General features: G+C 44.5%; 1 long non-coding RNA gene across 1 annotated transcript in view; it reads right to left on the bottom strand.

Annotated features, from left to right (window-relative positions):
- LOC116991205 overlaps positions 1–27625 on the bottom strand; it is a 254808-nt gene that overhangs the window by 99884 nt on the left and 127299 nt on the right. Inside the window, exon 4 of the long non-coding RNA XR_004416711.1 lies at positions 27179–27279. This is a non-coding gene — a long non-coding RNA (uncharacterized LOC116991205). The remainder of the gene's footprint in view (positions 1–27178; positions 27280–27625) is intronic.

Below are 27625 nucleotides of genomic sequence, written 5' to 3'. Positions count from 1 at the left end.
GTATTAGAATAGAGGATGCATCACTCTCTTTTGAATGCAATATTAAACTAAGCCGATCACAGAATGGAGACACGTGACTGCAAATGCTGGAATTTTGAGCAAAACCGTTTTGGAGGAACTCAGTATGTCAGACAGCATCTACTTTCTCCCTCCTATTGCATCAGTCCTGACCCAAAACTTCACCTGTCCATTCCCTCACAGATCCGCTGACTTCCTCCAGCACTTTGTTTTTTTTGCCTGCCACAGAATGCAAGATTGAGAGACATTATATAAAGTATGAGCTCGGGCAAGGGTTCCCAACCAGGGGGTAAATGTCACCTACCCAGGGGGTAAATTTGTTGATTCTGGATGGGTACATATTTTTTCTCATTGACTGACTGTGTTTGGTTCTGGTATCTGTTCATCATTAGTTGTTCACAAATAAGTGAAATAATATTGTCATGCGCTATTAAAGATGCCAGGGGTAAATGGGATGAAAAAGGTTGGGAACCCCTGAGCTAGGGTGTTCGTGTTGGTCTCATGGAATTTCTGGCTAATATTTGAAAATAAATGACTAAACCATCTTATCTGGTCATTGTCACAATAGCGTTCATGGGATCTTGTTGTGTACACATTGCATCCTACAGGGAGAAACATCCCTTGAAGGTTCATGAGTGAGTGAGGAGGCCAGAAAATTGGGAAACAAAATGGAGGGAAAACCCAAGCAATCAAAGTGTCATGTGTGAGGCAATTAAGTCAAAAGGCCAAGACCTTGGCTCTGAAAAGGTTTGTCCGCTGATTAAAGAGATTTTAACTGCTCATGGTTTAGGAATGGTGCAAAGAATCCCAAAAGTGATTTTAATCCTTGCATATTCAAATCTCACAGAGGATGCTTTAAAATTGAGCATAGGGAGTGGCTTGAGATACAGAGAGGGAGGAGGCAGAGGAAGTAGAGAACAAGAACAAGGACATTGAGTAAAATACAAAATGTTGGAAAAAATCAGCAGGTCAGGCAGCATCTATGGAGGGAATGGACAAGCTACGTTTTGGGCCAGGACCCTTCTTTGGAGTAATTTGCTCGAGATTCCAACATCTGCAGTCTCTAGTGTCCTCATAATATGAAGAGGTGGCAACGACAGTGACAAGAAAGTGAGATAACTGTTTTCTTATTTTATCTGAAAATAACATTAAGATCAATTAATAAATGAATAAAGCTGTACGGCAGGTATTATCAACTGAATGAAAAGCCAATCACATTGTACATATCCACACCCTTTCTCACATCAGACTGCTGAATGTTAACAATGGAAATACACTAAAATGTAAAATACACTCCAATTCCTATTCCATTTAGTGCCATACAAGGGGAGCAGTATGACAGCACGTTGTGCATTCATTTCACTTCTGCAGCGCAATGACTCAAGGGTGACTATTGTGAGCTGAATAATAAGCTACAAAGCAAGTAATGGAAAAATTCTTAATGGGATCATTTGTTTAACAGGAACATTTGCTCGACTGCTGATTCAACAGTGTGCAGCTTTTTGTTAAATAGGAATCAAGTAAAAGAAATGTTCATCACTTGCTGCTGGAATGTCCAATTAACAAGGCATCACAGCTGAAAACATTGCTCAAAAGAAAACCTCTGAATAGACTTCAAATATTCTGGAACTCAGAGTGAGTTGTGCCTGCAATTCCACACCTTTGATACCACTGGTCTCAGCAAACCCATCAAGAGAAGGCAGCAATCCAGTGGCCAGTGGAAGGGAAAGGAAGATAAATACTGCAGGGGCGATTGGTTTGTTGCACACCGTGCAATAAACCTCATGTTGCAGCCACTCCTGGTGCATCAACTCGTGGATCGGATTTGGTTTACTATTGTCCCATGTACCAAAATAGAGAGAAACTTTGTTTGGCAAACTATCCAGGCAGATTGTATCATATATGTGTACAGCAGATAGTGGGAAAGAGAAAATAAACAGAGTGCGACGTCTACAGAGAAAGTGCAGGGAAACAAGTGCAAGGACTGCAGCAAGGTAGATCGTAAGATCTCATATCCTTTGCTTATGAGAGATCCATCGACCAAAGGGTTAGCAAGACCAGAAAAAACTATACTTGATTCAATTTTATGCTCCGAATAATAGCCTCAGGTGACTATTCCGTTATAACCAAAACGAACACTAGAAGAACACAATGGGTCAAGCAGCATTTATGAAGCCAAATGTCTCAGTTAAATTGATATCATGACATTAAAAACTAATGAGGGAGAAAAATGATTCTGAGGTAAATCTGACAAATAAGATCAAATCAAAAGTTATGACCTTATACAGCGTGGAAACAGGCCCTTCGGCCCAACTTGCCCACACCAGCCAACATGTCCCAGCTACAGTAGTCCCACCTCCCCGCATTTGGCCCATTTACTTCTCGGATATAACAGAGAAAGAATGCAGCTAAAAAAAAGGCAAGACATGGACAATAATAATAGGAAACAAGAAATGGCAGATGTTAGACAAGGATTTACATTTGCCTTCATGATGGAGGTTACAGCAAACATCCCAAAGATAGCAAAGTTTTCTTTGCTAGTTTTCCTACCCTACAACTAGAGAGCAGTCCTGAACTACCATCTTTTCATGGGGACTCTCGGACTATCTTTGATTGGAATTTACTGGCTTTATCTTGCACTAAACGTTATTCATGTTATTCCCTTATGTTTTTGTATACTGTGGATGGCTTGATTGTAATCATGTATTGTTTGTCCGCAGATTGGTGGGCACGCAACAAAAGCTTTTCACTGTACCTCAGTACACGTGAACAATTAACTAAACTCTCAACTCATACAGAAGATATCAACTTGCAACAATCTCTATCATGAGGAACAAGGTATTGGAAAAACATGCAGAACTAAAAAGGACAAGTCACCAGAACCCCATGGCCTCTTCGAAGGGTTTGAAAGAAAATGGCTATAGGGAAAGTAGGGCCATTGGCTACTTTTTTTCAAAGCTGACTGAGTTTCAGAGTGGTGCCCCATTTGCAATCTCTCTCCTTTCAGCAGAATGAAAAGGCAGACTATTAGCTGACAGAGAGCAACTGCAAATGAGGGGACTACAGGGGGAACTTGGTGTTGTTGTGCATGAAACACAAAAAGATCAGCATGTGGATACTGAAAGTAATTAAGAAAGGAAACAACACATTCACCTTTATCGCTAAGATTTGAGGCCTGGGATAGATCAGCCATGATGATATTGTGTTTTAGAGCAGGCCAAGTCCTGATCTATTCTCTTATGTGTAAAAGAGAGATAAAAATTAGCAAATTAAGTGGTGCATGTTTGACTACAGGGCAAAAATGAAGATTGTTCATTAAACATTATAAGATTCCTTTCAACATTTTAATATATTAGTCAGTGTGGCACATGTTAACAATCAATCTGGGATTCAGTTCAAAAGTCCTTTATAATCGTCAAAGCCCCAAGGAAAAGACTGAGCACCCAGATGAATGCTTGGGCCTTTGCAATGACAGGGGCAACAGTACAATATGTCAAGTCACTATTTCAGATTGCTGCCTTCCAGCTGCAAATGCCATATGCCAGATAAAGCAGAGAATAGCATTCATGCATTAACAAAACCATGTGAAATGAGAGCCGGAAGGGGAGAGAGCCAGAAGGATCAGAAGATGGTTTGGTGTTAGGGATTATCTAGTCCATGAAGGAACTGACTGGGTCCAAGAAGCACAGTAATTATCTGCTGTACACACATATGATACAATCTGCCTGGATAGTTTGCCCAATGTGCACTGAGATGGGACAGCAGTCAATGGAGACAAGAAACAAATGGCTGGAAAAACTCACCCAAATCACACAACATCTGAGGAAGCAAAGGGATGGTCAACATTTCGGGTCAAAATCATGCATCTTGTGTCGCTAGTTTATGGAGACAGTTGTAGTAAATTCCACCCACTTTGTCCAATAAATGTTAGCAAGTAACATTTCTCAGATGCAAATACCAGAGAGCCTCTAGGATCCAGCCTGAGGCCATTGGCAAGCATCACTTGTGGTCAGGTCTGCATCACAACAATGCTTCTCAAATGCTAAACGCACATACCTGCAAAACCTTTCCCAAAATGTATATCATATTCTAGCATCTCCAAATGAACTTGGAAAAATGAGTAAAAGGTGTACAGGAGGCTGCAGAGTTGTGTAAATGATCAAGATTCATATTATAAACTGAAACTGTCCTACAACTCAAAGAAGTTATCTTTCCAGCATCTGCAGTTCTTTCTTAAACAATATAACTCAAAGATGCTGGCAACATTATATGGATTGGTCATTCATTTACTCGATGCAAGATTGCTGATAAGCCAATATATATTGGTCACTCTGTTTGCCCTTGCCTGGCACCCGCCAAAAAAAGGTGCTTAAAGGACAATTATAGTGCTATGTGTCTGGATTACACGTAGGGCAGACAGGAGGTAGCAGGTTTCCTTCCCCAAATGATTTAAGAGCACTATGTTCACAGTAGCTGCCCCAAGCTTTTATTCCAGATTTATTTGGTTAATGGAATTTAAATCCTCCACTTCTGAGATGGGGAGATGAACACTATCTTCAAATGGGGTTTCTGGATACTGAAAGATGGAACCAGCAGATTTAAAATTTTGATTTGTACTCCCATCGATTTATTTTTGCCTTTCTTGTGAGTGTGGCACCATGTTAGGACAGCAACATTATATCACTTTCTATCACATTATAAATTCATATTATAAACTGAAACTGTCCTACAACTCAAAGAAGTTATCTTTCCAGCATCTGCAGTTCTTTCTTAAACAATATAACTCAAAGATGCTTTTCCTGTAGGAAACAGTGTCCTGGAATCAAAGAACAGGCCCTTCAGCCCCACAAGTCCACGCAGACCTTAAGTTGCCCATTTATATTGCTCCCACACTAATTCCATTTTATACTTCCATCAACTCCTGCCAGATTCGACCCGTCAACTATATTCTCGGGGCACTTTACAGCTGCCAAGTTACCTACCAACCCAGATGTTTTGGGGCAGGTGGTGGTAGGAACCTGAGCACCTTGAGGAAACCTATGCTAGAGAACAGAGGTCAGGATTGAACCTGAGTTGCTGGAGCTGGACCTATGCCGCTTTGACATCCCATTATTCCAGTTTTTACCATAAGCTCTCTTGATTTCTGGCATCTCACCCATGCACTGTCTGCTTTGAATCACCTTCAATGGTAAAGACAGACAGAATTGCAATATTTCCCACAGCTGAAATAGATGGAGCTGTGGAGGAGCAAAGGGACCTGGGTTTCAACCTGCACAATTCGGCACAAGCTAGTGAACAGATGCAAAGCATAACGGAATAATGGCCTTTAAATCAAGAAGGGCAGTAATACAAAAGTTAGGAATTTAAATTGCACTGCGACTGACGGCAGTCATATGTTAATTGCAATATTACTTTTCGTCGTGCCCAGCGATACATAAGGAAAGATACAGAATGAATAGCACAGACTCACTACAAAGACAGAGACTGGCAACATTGTATGGATTGTTCATTCATTTACTTGATGCAACATTGCTGATAAGCCAATAATTATTGGTCACTCTGATTGCCCTTGCCTGGCGCTCGCCAAAAAAAGGTGCTTAAGGGACAATTGTAGTGCTATGTGTCTGGATTACACGTTGGGCAGACAGGTAGAGGCAGCAGATTTCCTTCCCCAAATGATTTAAGAGCACTATGTTCACAGTAGCTGCCCCAAGCTTTATATTCCAGATTTATTTGGTTAATGGAATTTAAATCAAGTTCAAGTTCAAGTTCAAGTGAGTTCAAGTGAGTTTATTGTCATGTGTCCCTGTATAGGACAATTAAATTCTTGCTTTGCTTAAGCACACAGAAAATAGTAGGCATTTACTACAAAACAGATAAATGTGTCCATATACCATGATATAAATATATACACACATGAATAAATAAACTGATAAAGTGCAAATAGCAGAAAGTGGTTATTAATAATCAGAGTTTTGTCCGAGCCAGGTTTAATAGCCTGATGGATGTGGTGAAGTAGCTATTCCTGAACCTGGTTGTTGCAGTCTTCAGGCTCCTGTACCTTCTACCTGAAGGTAGCAGGGAGATGAGTGTGTGGCCAGGATGGTGTGGGTCTTTGATGATACTGCCAGCCTTTTTGAGGCAGTGACTGCGATGAATCCCCTCGATGGAAGGAAGGTCAGAGCCGATGATGGACTGGGCAGTGTTTACTACTTTTTGTAATCTTTTCCTCTCCAGGGCGCTCAAATTGTCGAACCAAGCCACGATGCAACCGGTCAGCATGCTCTCGACTGTGCACCTGTAGAAGTTAGAGAGAGTCTTCCTTGACAAACCGACTCTCTGTAATCTTCTCAGGAAGTAGAGGCACTGATGAGCTTTTTTGATAATTGCGTTAGTGTTCTCGGACCAGGAAAGATCTTCAGAGATGTGCACGCCCAGGAATGTGAAGTTCTTGACCCTTTCAACCATCGTTGATATAAATGGGGCTGTGAGTCCCCCTCCTACTCCTTCCAAAGTCCACAATCAATTCCTTGGTTTTGCTGGTGTTGAGGGCCAGGTTATTGCGCTGGCACCATATGGACAGTTGCTCGATCTCCCTTCTATATTCTATCAGTGATACGCCCCACAATAGTGGTGTCGTCAGCGAACTTGATGATGGAGTTCGCACTGTGGTTGGCTACACAGTCATGGGTATAGAGTGAGTACAGCAGGGGGCTGAGCACGCAGCCTTGAGGTGCTCCCGTGCTGATTGTTATCGAGGCTGACACATTTCCACCAATATGAACAGACTGCGGTCTGTGGATGAGGAAGTCGAGGATCCAGTTGCAGAGGGATGCGCAGAGACCCAGTTCTGCGAGTTTGGTAACCAGTTTGGAGGGGATGATTGTGTTGAATGCCGAGCTGTAATCGATGAATAACAGCCTGACATATGAGTTTTTGTTGTCCAAGTGGTCCAGTGCGGAGTGGAGGGCCAGCGAGATCGCATCCACCGTTGATCTGTTGTGGCGGTATGCGAACTGCAGTGGGTCCAGGTTTTTTGTCGAGGTAGGAGTTGATTTGCTCCATGATCAGCCTCTCAAAGCACTTCATCACCACCGGCGTTAGTGCCACTGGTCGATAGTCATTGAGGCACGTCACCTTACTCTTCTTGGGCACCGGTATAATTGATGCCCTTTTAAAGCAGGTGGGGACCTCAGACCTCAGAAGTGAGAGGTTGAAAATGTCCGTAAAAACTCCCGCCAGTTGGTCCGCACAGGTTTTTAGAACACGACCGGGTATACCATCAGGACCAGGTGCGTTTCGGGGGTTCACCCCTCTGAAGGATTTCCTGACGTCGGCCTCTGTGACTGAGACTGAAATGCCATCACAGCGAATGGGGGATTGGGAAGGCACATCAGTATTCTCCCTGTCAAAGCGTGCGTAAAACGCATTGAGCTCGTCAGGGAGTGATGTTTCACCGACATTCGAGCTGCCTCCTGGCTTCGCCTTGTAGGAGGTGATTGCATTCAGGCCCTGCCACAGCTGCCGAATATCTGTCTCATCCTCCAGTTTGGAGCAGAAGTCCCTTTTGGCCTTTTTAATGGCCTTACCAAGGTCGTATCTGGACTTCATGTAGGCCACTGTATCATCGGACATGAATGCCCTGTGTCTGGACTTTAGAAGAGTGCGGATCCTCCACTTCGTAGAAGGGGAGATGAACACTATCTTCAAATGGGGTTACTGAATACTGAAGGATGGAACCAGCAGATTTTAAAAAATGATTTGTACTCCCATTGATTTATTTTGCCTTTCGTGTGAGTGTGGCACCATTTTAGAACAGCAATATATTATCACTTTCTATCACTCCTGAAGTGTTGAGTGGACAGAATGGATAAGCACAGTACCAGAAGATTCTGGTCTAATGTTGCATGTCAGAGAACGTTCAACTTCTCCAGTTTCTCTCACCAGTTTCCGGATATTCTGAAGCCACAACTTTAAATCCATATAAACATGCTACAACATGACCCCAACTCAATTACAAACTGCCCTTCCTTGCCTGCCTTTCGATGCTCTCATTCTAAAATCCCGTTTCTTGTCTTCAATCCAGTTCATTGTTACCAACACCTCACTTACCAGCACATTCCAGTCTTGATTGCCGTCTGGAGTTCCACATATCTTTTCTCACATCAACGGTGTTACAAGGTTCACCTGCCACAGCACAAGTCCATCCTTTAACTGTGCAGCATTGCTTGTCTTCTCCTGTATTCATGTTATAGATGTTTCCAGGATGCTGAGCCAAACACATTGTCAGCAATAAGTGGCCTTTAAAATCTTTTATAAGCTGTTCATGCTTAATAAGTTTTAATCATCCATATCAGATCCATTTCTTGTGATTTCTCTGTTTCTTTCAACTCCTCCACTTTTCCACAATAGATAGGACACAGAGCTATCATCCTTTCATATGATGTTATCAGCAATGCCATCGGCATTAGATCACACGGCCATGAAAGCCGGGTTACATTATCAAATGTACTCGGTTCCATTATCCAAGTTAGCAATATAGATTGTAAATGGTGGAGGCTCCACTGGACACTGACCTCTAATCCTAAATTGACTTGTTGATCCTGACTCTTAGGTTAATCCCTGGTACATTAACCCCTCACCTGTGCACCCTAACCTTGTGCAGGAACCTCTCTCTCACTTTGGCATTTGCCTTGTGGACATCTAAATCCACCAGATCTCTCTGTCGTCTTTTACTGTAATGTAAACAGTAGTCCATTAAACATAATTGTTCTTTAAGGTAGCGGCCATAGGCCACATTGTCTCAATGAGAGAAGGATTGGACTCTGCATCAGGGAAGAACAAAACTTCAAGACTGGATTAAATCTGCCTGCAAACATCATGTGAGGCACCACGGCTGTGGTGCTGAGCGTCAGCTGAGAGCACTGTCTGAGATGGGCGAAGCTTCCTCCTCTTGTTGAGTGGGCAGGTGTCGCAGGGGAAGGTCTCCTTTCTCCAACCACATGCAGATTCCTGTCACATCCCCGTCACATGTCAAGATGTGGCACAGCTTTGCTGACTTGAAATTAACAACAAGCTGCTTGTGAATTTAATGTAGATGTGGAGAAAGTCCCAGCTTGATCCTGGCCTCTGGCCCTCATCCACAGATGCACAGAGGCAGCTTGTAAATCCTGTGTTCCTGCCATCTCCTCTCAGTGAAACGCACATTGCAAGGGAATTGGGCTGGAGGGTGAGCAGGTGGGGGAAGCATTTCTAATACGTTGACCTCTCAGCTCCAGGGTTTCCTCGGCATGGACTGATGTTGTGTATTTGAGGAATTTCATTCTGATTTGATAAGAATTAAACTGGTGCCTGAATGTAAAGGCTGAATTTAAGCTAAAGTGTAGACTGTTTTAGAACTGTTTGCAGAACTGATTGAAAATCTCAGAATGCTTCCCCTGGTGTGTTGTATTATTCAGTAGCACTTAGAACAGCAGCGGTGGGGAACTGCTGGCAGAGCTGTGAGGATCATCTCCCTCTGTTGTGGAGACCAGTTGGAATCAGGGAACCACTTCTGGTGATAGTTTATACTGCACCAATACCTCATCCCACATTGATAACTAAAGCAATATCTCCCTCCAGAACAAGGAATGGTACTACAGGCATACAAATCCAGAGAGAAGAAGAATACGCAAGGTGGAAGAACATCACCTCACTTTCCCCTTGGGTAGCCCACAATTCAAAGGCATGAACATTGAATTATCCAATTGCTCCCAGCTTTTTCACACAAAGGGTGCTGGCTGTATAGAATGAACTGCCAAATGAAGTGGTTGAGACAAGTACTACAACAACATTTAAAATACATTGGACGGATACATGGAGAGGAAGGTTTCAAGGAACATGACCAAATGGTACTAGCTCACTGAACTAAAAACAGGCTGACACTTAGTGCTTCTTTCTCTAACACTTCCTTCTCTAACTTCCTCCCTAAGGGGCTTTCTTTTCCCAACACTTTCCTGCACCTTCACGATTCTAGCTCACTTTCCTTACTTCTTTTATTTCTATCTTTTTTAAAGCTCGAAAAACGAAGTGGTACAACAAATGTAATAAGATATATCTGATGTGTATTATTGTAATTTACTGTACTTCTAATAAATAAATAAATAAATTTAAAATTTAAAAAAAATAACTTGGAGTCAGCATTCCCCTCTGCAACTGGATTCTCGACTTACTGGCCAACAAGACCACAATCAATGAGGTTGGGTGACAAATCATTCTGTACGATAATCTTCAACACTGGTTCCCTGCAAGGATGCCTTCTCAGCCCCCTTCTATACTTCTTATACACTCATGACTTTGCAGCCAAATACCAATCCAACTCAATTTACAAATTTGCAGGCGACACCGTGGGCTGGATATAAGATAAAGACGAGACGGAGTACAGGGAGATTGAGAACCTCCTAACCTGGTTCCAAGACAACTACCTCTCCCTCAATGTCAGTAAGACAAAGGTGATTGGCTTCAGAAAGCAAAGCTGTACACGCATTCATTGAAGGCACCGAAGTAGAGATTGTTGAAAACTTAGGAATAAATATCAGCAGCAATTTGTCCTGGACCAGCTACATTGAAGCTATGGCCAAGAAAGCACAAGAACACCTTGACTTCCTTAGGTTTAGGAAGTTTGGTATGTCCCAAACAACCCACACCAGCTTCTACAGATGAACCATAGAAAGCATTTTATCAGGATGCATAACAGCATGGTTTGGGAACAACTCCATTAAAGACTGCAAGAAACTAACCTCCATTTCATTGACTCCATCGACACTTGGTGCTGCCTCGTCAAGGCCACCAGCATAATCAAGGACCCATCTTACCTCTCTCACTCCCTCTTCTCCCCTCTTCCAGATTCAGGGACAGTTTCTTCCCAGCTGTTATCAGGCAACTGAACCATCCTCTCACCAACTAGTGAGCAATCCTAACCACCCATCTACCTCATTGGAGACCTTTGAACTATCTTTAATCAGACTTTATAGACTTTATCTTGCACTAAATTTCATACCCTTTATCCCATATCTGTATTCCGTGGACGGCTTGATAGTAATCATGTATAGTCCATTCGTTGACTGAATAGCATGAAACAAAAGGCCTTTCATTGTAAGTCGGTACATGTGACAATAATAAACTAAATTAAACTCTAACATCTCAAAAGCAGTCTATTTTACATTGTCATACGTGGAAGTTTGCTGTGAGCAAGTTGTATGCTGAAATTACACTTGACAATATGCTTGTAGATTCTATTCTTGTGACCTGTGGCACCACTCCTTAGACTGTGATATCTTACTTGCAGGGAAAATTAATTTCCCCCAACAATAAGAAAATCTGTACAGCAAATAAGACTGAACAATTAGCCGTAGAACTTATCACGATGTTATGCCTTATTGATATTTCAATGTCCCCTGCCACTTTGGCCAGTTAACTGAGATCTACGTGGATTACACTTACTTTGAGTAAGCTCTAACATAAAGAAAAATGTGCCTAGCTGTTGAGGGTCAGACGTAGGTGAACAAGGGAATGAGCTTGAGGAGATGAACCATCTATTGCATTTCCAATATCTGGCTAACGTACAAATCTCTCACAATGCTTGTCATTTTTTATTCTTGAAGCTCTGAAGATGATGCAACTATTTCACCCAAAGCAAATAAATCATCTTAATTAATTGCTTTTGCCAGAGAAAATTGCCTGGTAATGTTATTTGGTCTTATTTTGTTGAATTAGCAGAAATGTGCTTTGTATCTGCACTGATAGCTCCGCACTCCTGGGATAATAATTATTGAACAGGAATGAACGTTCCCCTGGCAACTCGGCACTTGAAATGTTGCATTGCATTCTTCATCCTAGGTTTGAATGATGTTGAACAGATGAGGCTAACTTAAAGCACTCCAGGAAACAAATGCCACAGCTTTCCAACTGGAGAGTAATCCTATATACCATTAAACAATGATGATCAAATGAACCAGCTGCTCTGAATTATAATTGACTTTGCATGACTAATGTTGGCACACTTAACGAGATGAACACATGCATAGCCCTGGAGACCTCATCTGGACGACAATGCATACATCACGGTTAGAACACTGTCACTTTCACTTAGGCAGTAAATCATACTGGAGTGAAGCTTTAATGAGAGTGGCATGGAGGAAAATAAGTAAAAAACACTGCGGGATGAACTCAGTGGGTCAGACAGTATCTGTGGAGGAAAAGACAGATGATATTTCGGGTCAGGTTACTTCTTCAGACTGTTGGAGTAAGGCAAAGCCTGGCAGGTGCCTCACCCACTCTTTTCCAGAATTCTCCCCCTACTCCTTCAGTCTGCAGTGTCCCGGCCAGAAAGAATGGCGTCCATTCCTTCCACAGATACACTGATTTGCCGAATTCCTCCATCACTTTGGGTTTTGCACCAGATTCCAGCATCTGCAGTCACTTCTGGCTCCAGGAAAAGAAACAGCTCTGCGCTGGCTATCCTAGCAATGGAGACAGGGTCTAGTTCTATGAATTGCAAGAACATCAAAATATGTACTGGCCCCAATAGAAGAAATCAAATGGGAAAGAGAGGTTTCAACTGACAAAGAGCAAAGCTCTAAGATATCGACAAGTCCGAGTTCAGTTCACAAGCACCGGGTATTCTGCAAGCCATGTTGATATTTCCTGAATATAAAACTGAAAACAGCATGATAAATCCTGTTCATAAAAAAGGTGAGGGTTTGTGAAAGACCCAAGTATCCCATCTCTCCATTCTGCTAAGAAGGCCTATTAGAGTTTTAGCTGTTAAGCTTGCTGACAAATATATTAGATAGCTTGGATTACAGGCATCTCTGTGCAAAGGCAGTGTGTGATTTACTCAAACAAAAATCTATTACTGAAATGCATGCAAAGCAATAGAACATTTATTAGGCTTATAGTCCAAAAATTCTGATGTGTGCTAAACAACAGAAATGAGCCTGCATTCAACACTTTTAATATAATGAAATCTTTCAAGATGTTTAATGGGATTCTAGTAAACAAATTTTAACAGCCCCACAAAGGAACACAGATGAATATATGATCAGGCCAAGAGCACAGCCGAGAAATAGGACTGATTTGCACGTGCTGTTGACCAAAACATTGTGGATAAAAGCAGTTTCCTTTGGGTTGGATCACTGGGCATCATATCTGGATCAATGAATGCCATTAGAAAATGGGCCACAGTCACTTGCAGGTCTGAATCCCCTTCGCAATACTAATGTTGGCCCAGCATCAGGCACAGAGCTCATGACACCATCTCTGTAAATACCAACATGAACTGGTGTATCAATACCAAGCAGCAGATCCTTCAGAAATTCAGGCACAAAATGAAAATTGACAACACAAGGAACAGCAGATACTGGAGGTACACAAAATTGCTGGGGAAACTCAGCGGGTGCAGCAGCATCTATGGAGCGAAGGAAATAGGCGACGTTTCGGGCCGAAACCCTTCTTCAGATACTGGAATCTTGAGCAAAATACAAAGTGCTACAGTAACCCAGCGGGTCAGGCAGTGTCTGTGGAGGAATTGAACAGGCGATGTTTCGGGACATAAATGGACATTCCTCAGCGTGATCTTTATGTTTAACGCCCAGCTTGGTCCGACAGTTGTCATTGCTCTTGGCTTATGCAGAGGCTCCCTCAAGAATTGCTGGAATTTTGCAGAAGCACCACAGTCTGGGTTGCTGCTCCTTCTGAACAGTGTAAGGCTGGGACCTGTGTAACAACCCCTCAAATGCTTCGCTGATGCAATGTTCATGGAGGAAACAAGACTGGTGTTGACACATTGTAAGGGAATATATTGAATTGTTGATGCAGTGAACACAGGGAAAGGCATTTCCCAATTTACTGATTGGAGTAGAGGGAAGAAAGATAGAAAAGAAAAATGGGGACGGGGCAATAGCAAGTGATAGGTGGACACAGGTGGGGGGTGTTGATTGGCAGATGGGCTAAGTAAGTGTTACAGAACTAAAGAATCACGCAACTTCATCTCCGACAGGGATCTAGTTCTACACAGACAACATTTACAGTGGGTTAGGTGGAGAGGCCAGTTATGGCCAAAGGATCCTGAAACTTCAGGGAGTTAGTTGAGTTCCTGTTAAGGTTGGATCACATTAACTTGTAGATCTGTCGTCGCCCCCGAACTGGACAAGTGGACAACCTGGCCACAGAGAGGAGTGACGTTACAACTGTGGATCTGTAGGGAGTATCCATGGCAATAGGGACAGGTAGTATTCAAAATTAGAGGGAATTTGGCACCAGTAATGTCTAAGTTTTAAAAACATTTAGACAGATACATGGATAGAAATAGACGTTGGGATACGGGTCAAATGAAGGCAAATGGGACTAACTCACGTGGGTACCTTGGTCAACATGGACGAGTTGGGCCGAAGGGTCTGTTGCCATCATGTATAACTCTTTGATTCCAGGACTCTGAGATATTATCAGTGATTTATAACATCAAACTGACCTGAAGGTGCACTGTCCTGAAATACACCAGAGAGGCTGACCCCTTGTTACCTTCAGCCCAATAGTTGAGTATCTTCAGCGCAGAGGGAATGTGAATTAAAGTCAAATATTAATAGACAATAGACAATAGGTGCAGGAGTAGGCCATTCGGCCCTTTGAGCCAGCACCACCATTCACTGATCATGGCTGATGTTAACACTGATGTTTTGCTGATGTCATTTCAAAAAGCATATTGTAAGAAATTTGAAAATGCAAAAACGTAAGAAAGCAAGTCTTTATTTTGTTATATGTGAGTAATGTGTCAATGACAGTATTTTGCTGAGATAGTTTAAGCTGTTGATTACCCAGTCATCTATTCATTTCTCCTAAGCACAAACATTTAGAATTAGGGACCGTAAGTAAATATTTCTGTACAATATTTAGATTTTCTATTCAATTATACTGTAAGATATAATGTTAGTATCAAATCACAAATCATTCAATGCGTGGAAGTTTTTTTTTACACCTGCCATCTGTAGGCTGCAAATATAATTATTTGTGATTAGAGTCTATAAATCTTTCCGCATGTACCTTCTTCATATTAATCTTGCAGTTTGTTCAGTTCTGTGACAGCAGAAACATTCTGTGCCGACTCTCTCCCACATGATCACCGCAATGACACTGCACATTGGAAAGTATTCATTTGCCATTAGGGAACATAAAATAACCTTTCTCATGTCTTAAATAGATTTTGACTTGCATGAGAAATGCAACATATCTAACTTTCAATCTGACAGAATTTGTAGCCCTCATAATGTAAATGTATTTCATAAAACTGCTCCATAAACTTAGTTTGAAGCGACAAACTTAGCCTAATGTTCCGCAACCTTGCCAAACAGAATTTAATTTTCCCGATTGCCCATTATACAATTTATGGAAAATGCATATTTTTCTTGATGAGGTTGCAGGTTTTAAATTATGCAATGAGCCCGAGCCCAGTCAGAAAGGGCAGAAACAAAACAAGAAGCTTCACAGAAGGCATAAGGAACTGAAGATGCTGGACTTGAGCAAAACACAAAATGCTGGAGGAACTCAACGGGTCAGGCAGCATCTGTGGAGGGAATGGATAGATGTCGTTTCTGGTCAGGACCCTTCTTCACAAGTTCGTAAGTCATGGGATCAGAAGTGGGCCATTCAGCCCATTGAGTCTACTCCGCCATTCAATCATGGCTGATCTATCTTGCCCTCTCAACCCCACTCTCCTGCCTTCTCCCCATAACCATTGACATCCTTGCTATATAAGTCCTTTATGGAGTGTAGATACCTTAGATCCAGGTTTAACCTGAACTGAGAGGCCTGGAATTGGAGCTGGAAAGCACTGGGTGGTCAGAGCATTCAGAAACAAAGGTAGAGATTGGAAATATATGTTTAGGGCAGTCTAATTTAGGAAGAAATCTCCACAATTTCTATCAAGTAACAGTGTCAAAAAACCCCACAGAGAGTCGCTGATAATGCCAGCGTCATATCCCTTTTCCCCACATTAGAACAGGACACTGGTATTCATGCCCATTCCAGCTTGATGAGGATTCAGGATGTAAACAGCTTTAAGTGAACGACTTGTGTTTAGACAGAAATCCTATTGATGATGAAGTGGTGCCAAAGCAGATTCTAATAGGAGCACTTCCATTACAGAATCTGTGCAGCATCCAATTCTCACCAAAAACCTGCAACATAAGCAATAGACTTCATTTCTGTGATGCAGCTCATATAATTATTCAACGCGGAAAAAGGACCAGCCCAACCAAGATGCCTCTTTTGTGCATGCTTGGCCCATATCCCTCTAAACCTTTCTTATCCATGTACCTGTCTAAGTGTCCTTTAAATGTAGAAACAAGGAACTGCAGAAGCTGGTTTACAAAAAATGACACAAACTGCTGGAGTAACTCAGCAGGTCAGGCAGCCTCTCTAGAGAACATGGATAGGTGATGCCTAGGGTTAGGACCCTTCTTCAAACTGACGGTGTTGAGGGGTGGGGGAAGAAGCTGGAAGAGGAGAGGGGCAGACCAAAGCCAGACAGGTAATAGGTGGATACCCATGAGGACTTTTTTTTGACAGGCAGATGGTTAGACAAATGCCAGAGATGGAGAGATGAAGATATGAGATGCTGTTCCTCCAGTTTGCATGTGGCCTTACTCTGGCAATGGAAGAGGCCCAGGCCAGAAAGGTCAATATGGGAATGGGAAGTTAAAATGCTTCACAACTGGGAGATCCGATAGGCCTTGGTGGACCAAGTGCAATGGCTCAGCTAAACGATCGTCGAGTCTACATTTGGTCTAACTGATGCACAGGAGGCCACATCAGGAACACTGGATGCAGCAGATGAGATTATATGTGATGCACGTGAACTCTTCATACTCTCAGGAAGGACTGCTGGCGTCTCTGGCTGGAGGTGAGGGGGTAGGTATAGGGATAGGTGTTACATCTCCTGCGGTTGCAGGGGAATGTACCTGGGGAGGGGGTGGTTTGGAAGGAAGGGATGAGTGAACCTAGGAGTTATGGAGCGATGCGGAAAGGAGGGAGGATGGGAAGATGTGACTGGTGCTGGGATCACTATGGAGGTGACAGTAATGTTGGATGTGGAGGTTATTGGGGTGAGAGGTGAGGACCAGGTAACTCTATCCCTTGTTCCATCTGGGGGGAAGGGGCGTGAAAGCAGAACTACAGAACAAGGAGGAGATATGGGTGAGAGATATGGGTGAGAGCCCTCTAATTCACGTGGACTATCTCTAACACCTCTCTCACCTTTCTTGATCTCTCTGTCTTCATTACGGGGAACATATTATCAACTGACATCAATGAGAAACCCATCAACACCCAGTTTCCTGGCCTGCACCTTATCCCACACTGCCACATGCAAAGGCCCTATCCCATACTCCCAGTTTCTCTGTCTCAGCCGCATTGATGTGAACACTGATGTGTCATCTCCAGTCCACATAGGTCCCGATGCTATTGTAATCACAGTCACCAAGGTCGATGACTTTAGAAGAAGAAGGCTGAGGATCCACAAAACTGTCTTAATCTACGAATCAAATGGTGGAGAGAGTCAACAACTTCAAGATCCTGGGCGTGCATATCTCTGAAGATCTCTCCTGGACCCAGCACATTGATGCAATCATAAAGAAAGCCCAAAACACTTCCAATTCCATAGAAGATTGAGGAGATTCGGTAGGTCGACAAATTCTCTCTTGACCATCCCAGGTGTATGGCAAAGGCATATTGACTGATTGCGGCCTGGTTTGGCAACTTAAATGCTCACCAACTAAGGAGATTACAAAGAGTGGTGAACACTGCCTGGTCTATCACGGACACTGACCTCCTCACCATTGAATGGATCTATGAGTCGCTGTCTCGAAAAGGCATCCAGCATCATCAAGGACCCATACCACCCTGGCTCTCATTTCACTCCTGCCATCAGGAAGATGGTTTTTGTAGATGTCTTTAGACGTGGTCCTTAATCCTTCACTAAGTCTTTATTAAGACACTACATCTACACGTCCCAGCACTGACCACAACTGGTCTACCACGTACTGGAACCAAGAGAGGGAGGGTGCATGCAGATACTACAGTTATACTACCTAAGGTGGGAGTGTCAAATGGTAATGAGGCAGCTACATATTTGGTTGCATGCATAACCAGCTACATCCTTTCCCGTAGAATAAACAGCAGCAGGGTAATTATACAAGCCTGCAACATAGTAACAGCATCATTTAATCAAACAGCACAATATTAAGCAAAGTCGCCATACCGATCAGGGGGCCGGACAACTCTACCTGAGCGGGTCCGTACAGCACCCTCACCCTCACTCCCCTCCCCCAAAGAGAAAGGCTGAGGCGGAGAACTACGTGGGGACTGCGGATCAGACAGAAAAACAGGAGACTGGCCAGAAACCGGTGGACTGCTAGATGGCGACTGCCGAGGCGGATAAGAAGAAGAAGAAGAATCAGTAGGAGAAAGACGTGGAGGAGACGTGCCAGCCGGGGAGGCGAAACTCGGAGGCACCGTTAGAGGCACGGTAGGGGCACGAACAACAACAGGACTAGGCGGCACAATCCGAGGAGGAGAGTCGAGCCACGGAGAGGGAGGCTCCGGGAATGGAAGCGGGGGCGCAGGCTCCCGGACAGCTAACAGATGTTGGCGACTGCGACGGTACACAATGCCCTCGTAGTCTACTAAATAGGAACGGGGTGAGTCCGCCACTCCTACTACAGTGGCAAGCTTGGAAAACCCGGTAGGTGACTGCAAACGGACAACCTGACCCGTCGTGAGGGGGGGAAGGGGGCGGCAAGACTTGTCGTGGGACCGGCGCTGGATTTCGTGGCGTTGAGAAATACGGCGGTGGACCGTATCAGGGTGGCGTACCACCGGCACAAGCGACTGCTGAGCGATCGGCATTGGCGGCCGGAGGACACGGGACATGAGCCGCTGAGCAGGTGAACCCAAAACACCGTCTCTAGACACATTTCGCAAATTTAACAGTCCCTGATAAAAATCGCAGTTTGACAAGCGAGACTGCTCTAGCAACGTCTTCGCGCTGCGCACAGCACGTTCAGCCAGTCCGTTACTCTGAGGGAATTCAGGGCTGCTAGTAAAGTGAGTAAAGTTCCATTTCGTAGCGAAGGCAGCAAATTCGGCGCTAGTAAATTGACGGCCGTTGTCAGTCTGGAGCTTGATCGGGGAACCAAAGACAGCAAAATGACGTTCGCAGCTTGCCGATGACCATCTCCGATGTGATGGTGGGAAGAAGGTCCACTTCAAACCAGGATGAATACGAGTCCACCAACACCAGGTAGTGCTTCCCACGCCACTTAAAAATATCTGCAGCCAGTGAAGACCAGGGCATGTCGGGGGCCGGCTGCAGCAACAGGGGCTGCCGCTGCTGGTGAGGGGCCATGGAGTTGCACTCGGAGCACGCCGCCACTCGAGCCTTGATATACTTGGCCATGGCAGGCCAATAGTACTGCCCTTGAGCATGAGCAACGGTAGCGTCAGCGCCCGGATGCCCCAAATGAGCAGCAGAGTAGTAAGCATCATAGAGTGAGGCAGGGATCACCACCTTGTGACCTTTCACGACGATACCCTCCCGAACCACAAGCTCATCCCGAACCAGGAAGAAGGGGCGCACGCCAGCAGGCAGAGAGGCAGGCTTGCGGGGCCACCCGCGCAGAATGACAGCAGACAACTGTTGCAAGTCAGGGTCGGCAGCAGTGTGCTCGAGCAGGCACCGCAGCTGCTTTGAAGGAACAAAATTCACATTCAGCACGTGCAGGTCCTCCTGCTCGTATGGATGCTGGGCACAGGAGGACCGAGGTGCCCTCGACAGAGCATCAGCAACATGCATCTCGGTACCCCTCCTATACACAATGTTGAAATCGAACCGCTGTAGCTGTAGCATCATCCGCTGCAGACGGGCCGGGGCAGCATGAATAGGTTTGTTTAATATCGTAACCAGCGGCTGGTGGTCTGTTTCCACCGTGAATCGAACCCCAAAGAGAAAGTCCCGGAACTTAGAGCACGCAAACACCACAGCAAGGAGCTCCTTCTCAATTTGGGCATACCTTTGCTCAGTGTCCGTCATGGTACGAGAGGCAAACGAGACAGGCTGCAGAGAATCTCCATCACATAGTTGCATGCAGGCTGCACCGAGACCAAAACGAGAGGCATCGCAGGTCACTACAATTGGTAGTCGGAGATCAAAAAACCAGAGAACCGGAGTGCTGACCAGCATTTTTTTCAAAGTGTCAAACGACTGTTGGTGCTGCGGACTCCACGACCAGGCAACATCCTTCTTTGTCAGGAGGCGCAGCGGCGCACTGAGCTCACTTAGACGCGGAACAAATTTACCCAGATAATTTACCATACCGAGAAACCGCTGCAGGCCAGCAACATCAACAGGTGCAGGGAACTCGGAGATGGCAGCAGTTTTTGTTGGGTCGGGCTTCAGGCCACGAGAGGTAAAGATGTGGCCGACATACGACACTTCAGACAACCGGAACCTACACTTGGACGGGTTCAGCTTGAGGTTTATCTGGCGAGCCCGGTCGAGGACCCGTCGGAGATTTCGGTCGTGTTCTGTGACATCCCGACCATACACGAGGATATCATCGACAATGATGGAACATGGCAGCCCAGCAAACAATTGCTCCATGGAGCGCTGGAAGACTTCGCTCGCCGAGCTTATCCCAAAAGGCATTCTTAAAAACTTGTACCTCCCAAATGGCGTTGCAAAAGCTGTCAAGTCAGTTGACCTCCTGTGCAGTGGAACCTGCCAAAAGGAACTCCTAGCATCGAGAACTGAGAATATGGTGGCTTGACCAACCTGGGCCGCAACATCCTCAACAGTCCGCATAGGGTAGTGGGGCCGCTTAATGGCAGTGTTCAAGTCCTTCGGGTTGATGCAGACCCGTATCTCATTCTTCCCTTTTTTTATAGTGGCAACCATCGTAGACACCCAGCTAGTGGGCTTACTGATAGCTTCTAGCACCCCCAAGTTTACCATGTTGTCCAGCATTGCTTTAACTTTGTCTTTCATCGCGAAAGAGACCCTATGAGGCGGACGGCACACAGGAGTTATGGAGGAGTCAGTAGTAATTTTATATACAAGCGGCAGCTTACCGAGCTGATCATCGAAGAGGTCAGGGTATTCACACAGAGAGTGGTGAATCTCTGGAACTCCCTGCCACAGAGGGTAGTCGAGGCCAGTTCATTGGCTATATTTAAGAGGGAGTTAGATGTGGCCCTTGTGGCTAAGGGGATCAGAGGGTATGGAGAGAAGGCAGGTACGAGATACTGAGTTGGATGATCAGCCATGATCATATTGAATGGCGGTGCAGGCTCGAAGGGCCGAATGGCCTACTCCTGCACCTAATTTCTATGTTTCTATGTTTCTATGTTTCAGAGACAGGGTCCAGCACCACCCTCACCTCATGGACTGTGCTGTCGAAAGCAACCAGACCCAGATCCTGGCATGCTTGATTGCTCAGCAGAGGCACACAATCACAATCCAACACAAAAAAAGACAGGTCACGAGATGTTTTCTGTAGCTTGCAGTGGAAAGTTACCCTCCCCACAGGTGTCAGCTCCTCTCCTCCGTACGCTCGGAGCACAGAGCGGTCTGCAGTCAAACTTTCATTAGACCTTATCTGGTGGAAGAGTGATGTTGATATTACGCTGACCTTGGCACCAGTGTCCAATTTCGCAGTGAAGGTCTTGTCATTAACAATAACAAGCACCGATGGGTCGGGGAGTCGAGTCTGGTTGTGCAGCAGAGCGTAAACACTGGCATCCCCCATAGAGATGCTGGAGTCTGACTCGGGGGCTGACTCCTCAATGTACTGAGAATCAAGGACACTTTCAATCCTCTGGAGATTGTGTAACACCTGGCGAGGAGGCTGAGCGACGTTCCCATGGGAACGACAGACCGCTGCAAAGTGGTTCTGTTTTCTGCAATAGTTGCAGGCTTTTCCATAAGCAGGGCACAGAGACTGTGGCAAACGTCCATACCCACTATTGGGGCACTTCCTGGCACTCTGAGGGCGAGGGGCAGGAGTTGGGCGAGGCTGTGGTTTAAAACTGTTCGGTGGCCGCCGCGGCACAGACAGAGCAGCCACGCTAACGGCACGGTTCCCAGATCCTCTCTCCCCATGAAACGGAGTAACAACCTCAGCAATGCGACAAGCATGCACAGCTTCGTTCAACGTGAGGTCAGGCCTCCGTAATAAATCAGCCCGCAACTTCTGGTCTAACATGCCAGTAACTAACATGTCCCGCGTGAGCTGGTCACACAACTCACCAAAACGACAGCGCTGAGCTAGATAGCGGAGGTCGGCAATGAAACATTACACAGGTTCCTCAGGCTGTTGCTTGCGAGAAAAAAACCGAGCCCGCTCCAAAATGCGGTTCGAGGGAAGGTCACAAATTTCAGTAAACTTCCTCAACAGACACACCGGGTCGTCAGGAGACTCGGCTGGCTCAGCAATCTGGTCATCTTCGCCCAGGACCGCTGGACTGTACACAAACGACTTAGCCCGCCTCATGGCATCAGGCCCAGCAAGGTTCAATAGCAGCGATGCTTTGACAGCAGCAGGGTCATTACGGTGTGCAATATTCACATAATGGGTGTAGTCCATGACGAACGTGTCCCATCGCTCCGCGATGTCGGCGTCAAAGACTAACGGGGAAGGATTGCGACAAGATGAAGCCATCACTACACACACACTCAAAAGGCAAAATAAAACCCGATATACGAGAGGCGCAGATTAAACGCTTCCGACACCATGTAGATGTCTTTAGACGTGGTCCTTAATCCTTCACTAAATCTTTATTAAGACACTACATCCACACGTCCCAGCACTGACCACAACTGGTCTACCACGTACTGGAACCAAGAGAGGGAGGGTGCATGCAGATACTACAGTTATACTACCTAAGGTGGGAGTGTCAAATGGTAATGAGGCAGCTACATATTTGGTTGCATGCATAACCAGCTACAGTTTTGGAGTCTGAAATCTATAATGCACAGGTTCAGGAACTGCTTCTTCCAAACAACTATCGTGTTTAGTTTTTAGTTTCAGAGATACAGCTTTGAAACAGGCCCATTGGGTCAACCGCGATCACCCTATCAATTCCCCACATGATTTTATACACCTCTACAAGATCATCCCTCAGCCTTCAGAGTTCCAAGGAATAAAGTCATAGCTTACCAAATCTCTCACTATAGCTCAGGCCCTTGAGTCCTGGCAACATCCTCGTAAAAGTATTTCATGTTTTAATTGGATATTAAAGATTCAGTTCTTCCTGAGATGTTTACATTCAAAAGTTAGAACTATGGCTTCTTAATTTGCCTCCAATTGATAGCTGACCACTCAATTTAAAGTTACTTAAAATAATTTAATTTCACGGTTCATATTCAAGAAATAGCGTGAACTGCCAAGTTTTCCCAGAGAGCTCATTTAAGGCAATGCCGTTACATTAGGTAAAGCCAAAAGGTTTCTGTATGTTTGAGGTGTGCCTTTTCCCATAATAGCCAAGGAGCAAATCAATTCAGCTCTAACCAAGTACTATTTAATGTAAGTATGTAATGGGTCGCTTTCACCATAAATATTTTGCTGCATTTGAAGTTTGATAATTCTAGAATCATTACAAATTATATTGAAATCATGGACTTTAAAGAAAGCTTAAATAATGGAAATACAAATGACCACATTTTTCAGCTGCAAATTAGTTGCAGAGACACTGGGAATATATTAGGCTGAGGCTTTATGACCACTCTGAAATTGAACTAGAAAGCTGACAGAAAGAAGGAGCTATATGCACAGAAGGAACACTAATCAGATTACAGATCATTACATTTGCCACATGGCAGAAGCCTATGAGATTTGAATCCCAGCTAAATTTCAAGGAACGTTCTCTTCTGTACATTATCTCAAATAAAGAACAGCAGTCTCTATTTTTCTTTCTTGAAGCAAGCAACATACCTGCTAAGCTTCTGTTTAATTTCCCATGCAATGTAAGTTTAATGTCTCTGCAAAAATACAGGCACAATCATGGTTGATAATTAAACAGATTCCTATCAGTCGTGGTGGAGAGAAGCAGAAGGACTTCATGTTGGCAAAGACAACGCATAACTTCGGATTTAGAAAGTTAATACAATAAAGTAGTGTGTTGCCGAGTGTTTCTGCCTGTCTTAATCAGCCTGAAACTTAACTGCCTTGTTATTTTGGGTAATAACATACTTTTCATGATTGTGACCCCCAACAGTTCCTGAGCAGTTAACCTTATCCTCTGATAGTAAATGAAGTTTTAATTGCATGACATCTGTCCACACATTCATAAATAGGTACAGATTAATAGGGTTTGTCATTGTGCAGCAATTGTAAAGAGAGACACTAAATATTCCATGTATAGCTTGTCTCAAAAAGAAAGATATTCTATTATCTCCAAAGCTATTCAGTATCTTAATGTATAAAAAACTTCCTTCATTGTTCTTTTTGCTCAGTGGGAGACCACATTTTGTCGATAATTGTATTAAAGTTAATTTATTAAATTTAAATGCAGTCATTACAGATGCACACCAACTATCGCATCACCAACTATAATCCTGCTGCCCTTCCCTACACGTCAATCAAGTTAATAAATGTGAGATATTAATCATTGTATCCTTGCTCATTCAGGGGATACTTCTGCTGTCCTGACATAATTCAATATCCTCACTCTGTGGAGATACAATCAATGAGATCAGTCTGATGAAGGATGCCAACCCAAAATGTCTTCTTAGTTTAAAGATACAGTGTGGAAACAGGCCCTTCGGCCCACCAAGTCCGCACCGATCAGTGACCTCCTATAAACTAGTTCTATCCTACACGCTAGGAACAATTTACCAGAAGCCAATTAATCTACAAATCTGCACATCTTTGGAATGTGGGACGAAACCGGAGCCCCCGGTCACAGGGAGAATGTGCAAGCTATGTACAATCAGCACCCATAGTCAGAATCGAGCCCGGGTCTTTGGCAATGTAAAGCAGCAATTCTACCGCTATGCCACTGTGCTGCCCTAAATCTGTCCATTCCTGTCATGAATACATCGACGACTGCTTTGGTGCCACCTCCTGCACCCGCACACAACTGACTGACTTCATCCACTTCACCACTAACTTCCATCCGGCACTCAAATACACCAGGACCATTTCCGACACTTCCCTACCATTCCTTGACCTCACTATCTCCATTGCAGGTGATAGACTTCTTACTGACATCCACTATAAACCCACTGGCTCCCATGGCTATCTGGACTACACTTCTTCCCACCCTGCTTCCTGTAAGGACTCCATCCCCTACTCCCAATTCCTCCGTCTACGCCGCATCTGCTCCACGGATGAGGCGTTCCACACCAGGACATCTGAAATGTCCTCATTATTCAGGGAACGGGGGTTCCCCTCCTCCACCATAGATGAGGCTCGCACCAGGGTCTCTTCCATACCCCGCAACACTGCTCTCTCTCCCCATCCCCCCACTCGCAACAAGGTCAGAGTCCCCCTAGTCCTCACCTTTCACCCCACCAGCCGTCACATACAACAAGTAATCCTCCGTCAGTTTCGCAACCTCCAACGTGACCCCACCACTCGCCACATCTTCCCATCTCCCCCCATATCTGCCTTCCGCAAAGACCGCTCCCTCCATAACTCCCTTGTCAATTCTTCCCTTCCCTCTCGTACCACCCCCTCCCCGGGCACTTTCCCTTGCAACCGCAAGAGATGCAACACTTGTCCCTTTATCTCCCCCCTCGGCTCCGTTCAAGGACCCAAGCAGTCGTTCCAGGTGCGACAGAGGTTTACCTGCATCTCCTCCAACCTCATCTATTGCATCCGCTGCTCTAGATGTCAGCAGATCTATATCGGTGAGACCAAGCGGAGGTTGGGCGATCGTTTCGCCGAACACCTCCGCTCGGTCCGCAATAACCAAGCTGACCTCCCGGTGGCTCAGCACTTCAACTCCCCCTCCCACTCCGTCTCCGACCTCTCTGTCCTGGGTCTCCTCCATGGCCACAGCGAGCAACACCGGACATTGGAGGAACAGCACCTCATATTCCGCTTGGGGAGTCTGCATCCTGGGGGCATGAACATCGAAATCTCCCAATTTTGTTAGTCCTTGCTGTCTCCTCCCCTTCCTCAGTCCCCCTGCTGTCTCCTCCCATCCCCCAGCCTTCGGGTTCCTCCTCCTTTTTCCTTTCTTGTCCCCGCCCCCCCCCCCCACCCCCGATCAGTCTGAAGAAGGGTTTCGGCCCGAAACGTTGCCTATTTCCTTCGCTCCATAGATGCTGCTGCACCCGCTGAGTTTCTCCAGCTTTTTTGTGTACCTGTCATGAATACTGCCTGACTCGCTGAGTTCCTGCAGCAGTTTGCGTTTCCCTCTCATTCTGAGACTGAGTGGATCACTATCTTGTCCATTATTCCAAATCCCACCCAAAGACGAGCTCAAAAGTGTAGCTGGGTGTCTCCAGTACGGTGCTGAAAGAGTGCTGCACCACTGGATATGTTGTCTTTCAGTTGAGACATCAAACAGAGATCTCAACAACTCTCAGGTTGACTTAAAAGATCCCATGACACTGTTTTGAAGAAGAATATGATGTTAACTCCAGTGTTCTGGCCGAATATTTATCCCTCCTTCAACATAGTTGAAAAGAATCACTTGCTGTCAATGGGAGATTACCGAGCATGAATTATCTGCTGAGTATCCTACATCCCAAACAATTATGCTCAGAAAGTACTTTATTGGCACTGAATGGCTTTGAAACTCCCTGAAAGGGATATAGAAGACACGATAGAAATTTAAACCTATCTTTTTCTTTTGAATTCTCAGATTATGCTATATGAAATTGAAAATATTACTATAATAGCATTTGACTAGCTTCATTACCGCATTGTGAGCTTTAACCCACCAAAGTTATATCTGAAATACAATTGGATTTCAAAGTTAAATACTTCAATTCTTCTTTCACTTTCCCTCATTTACCATCCCCTTTCTATCTGGCCCGTTTCTTGCCTCGTCAATTAAAATTGGAACTACAGTTTTACTCATCTACTTATTTCATTGGTAAAATGTTCAATCTTCCACTTACATATAAAATCCTGAGAATTGTTCTCAGGAGGACTCGGAGAGGATGTTCCTCCTGCTGGACTTTCCGGAACCGATGGTCATTGCTTAGAAATAAGTGGTCACCTGTTTAAGACAGAAACAATGTCTATTGTCAGAGGGTGCTGGTAACAAGGTTGGTTGTTTTTAAGTATGGTCAACATAAAAATGTATTATTTTAAGATCCTTATGTGTAAACATTTTTTTTCTCCACATTGAATCTAGCACGATATGAACCTCTGCTGAGAAATCAGGATTTGCTTTTACTCATTGTGTCCACAAATCATTTTCCATTTAATAGAACAGACATCTGCCCCTTCCTCTCCCAGTAATTATAAATATTATCAATATTTATATATAAAATGTATTTAATATTTATTGGCCATTGTAAATTATTTCTGGTGTGTTGGTGATGTAGTAGCCATTTAGCTTA

This window comes from Amblyraja radiata, chromosome 33, assembly GCF_010909765.2.
Source record: "Amblyraja radiata isolate CabotCenter1 chromosome 33, sAmbRad1.1.pri, whole genome shotgun sequence".
Classification (NCBI taxonomy): Eukaryota; Metazoa; Chordata; class Chondrichthyes; order Rajiformes; family Rajidae; genus Amblyraja; species Amblyraja radiata.
The sequence above is the reverse complement of the archived record's forward strand: the minus strand, read 5'-3'. Positions and strand labels throughout refer to the sequence as shown.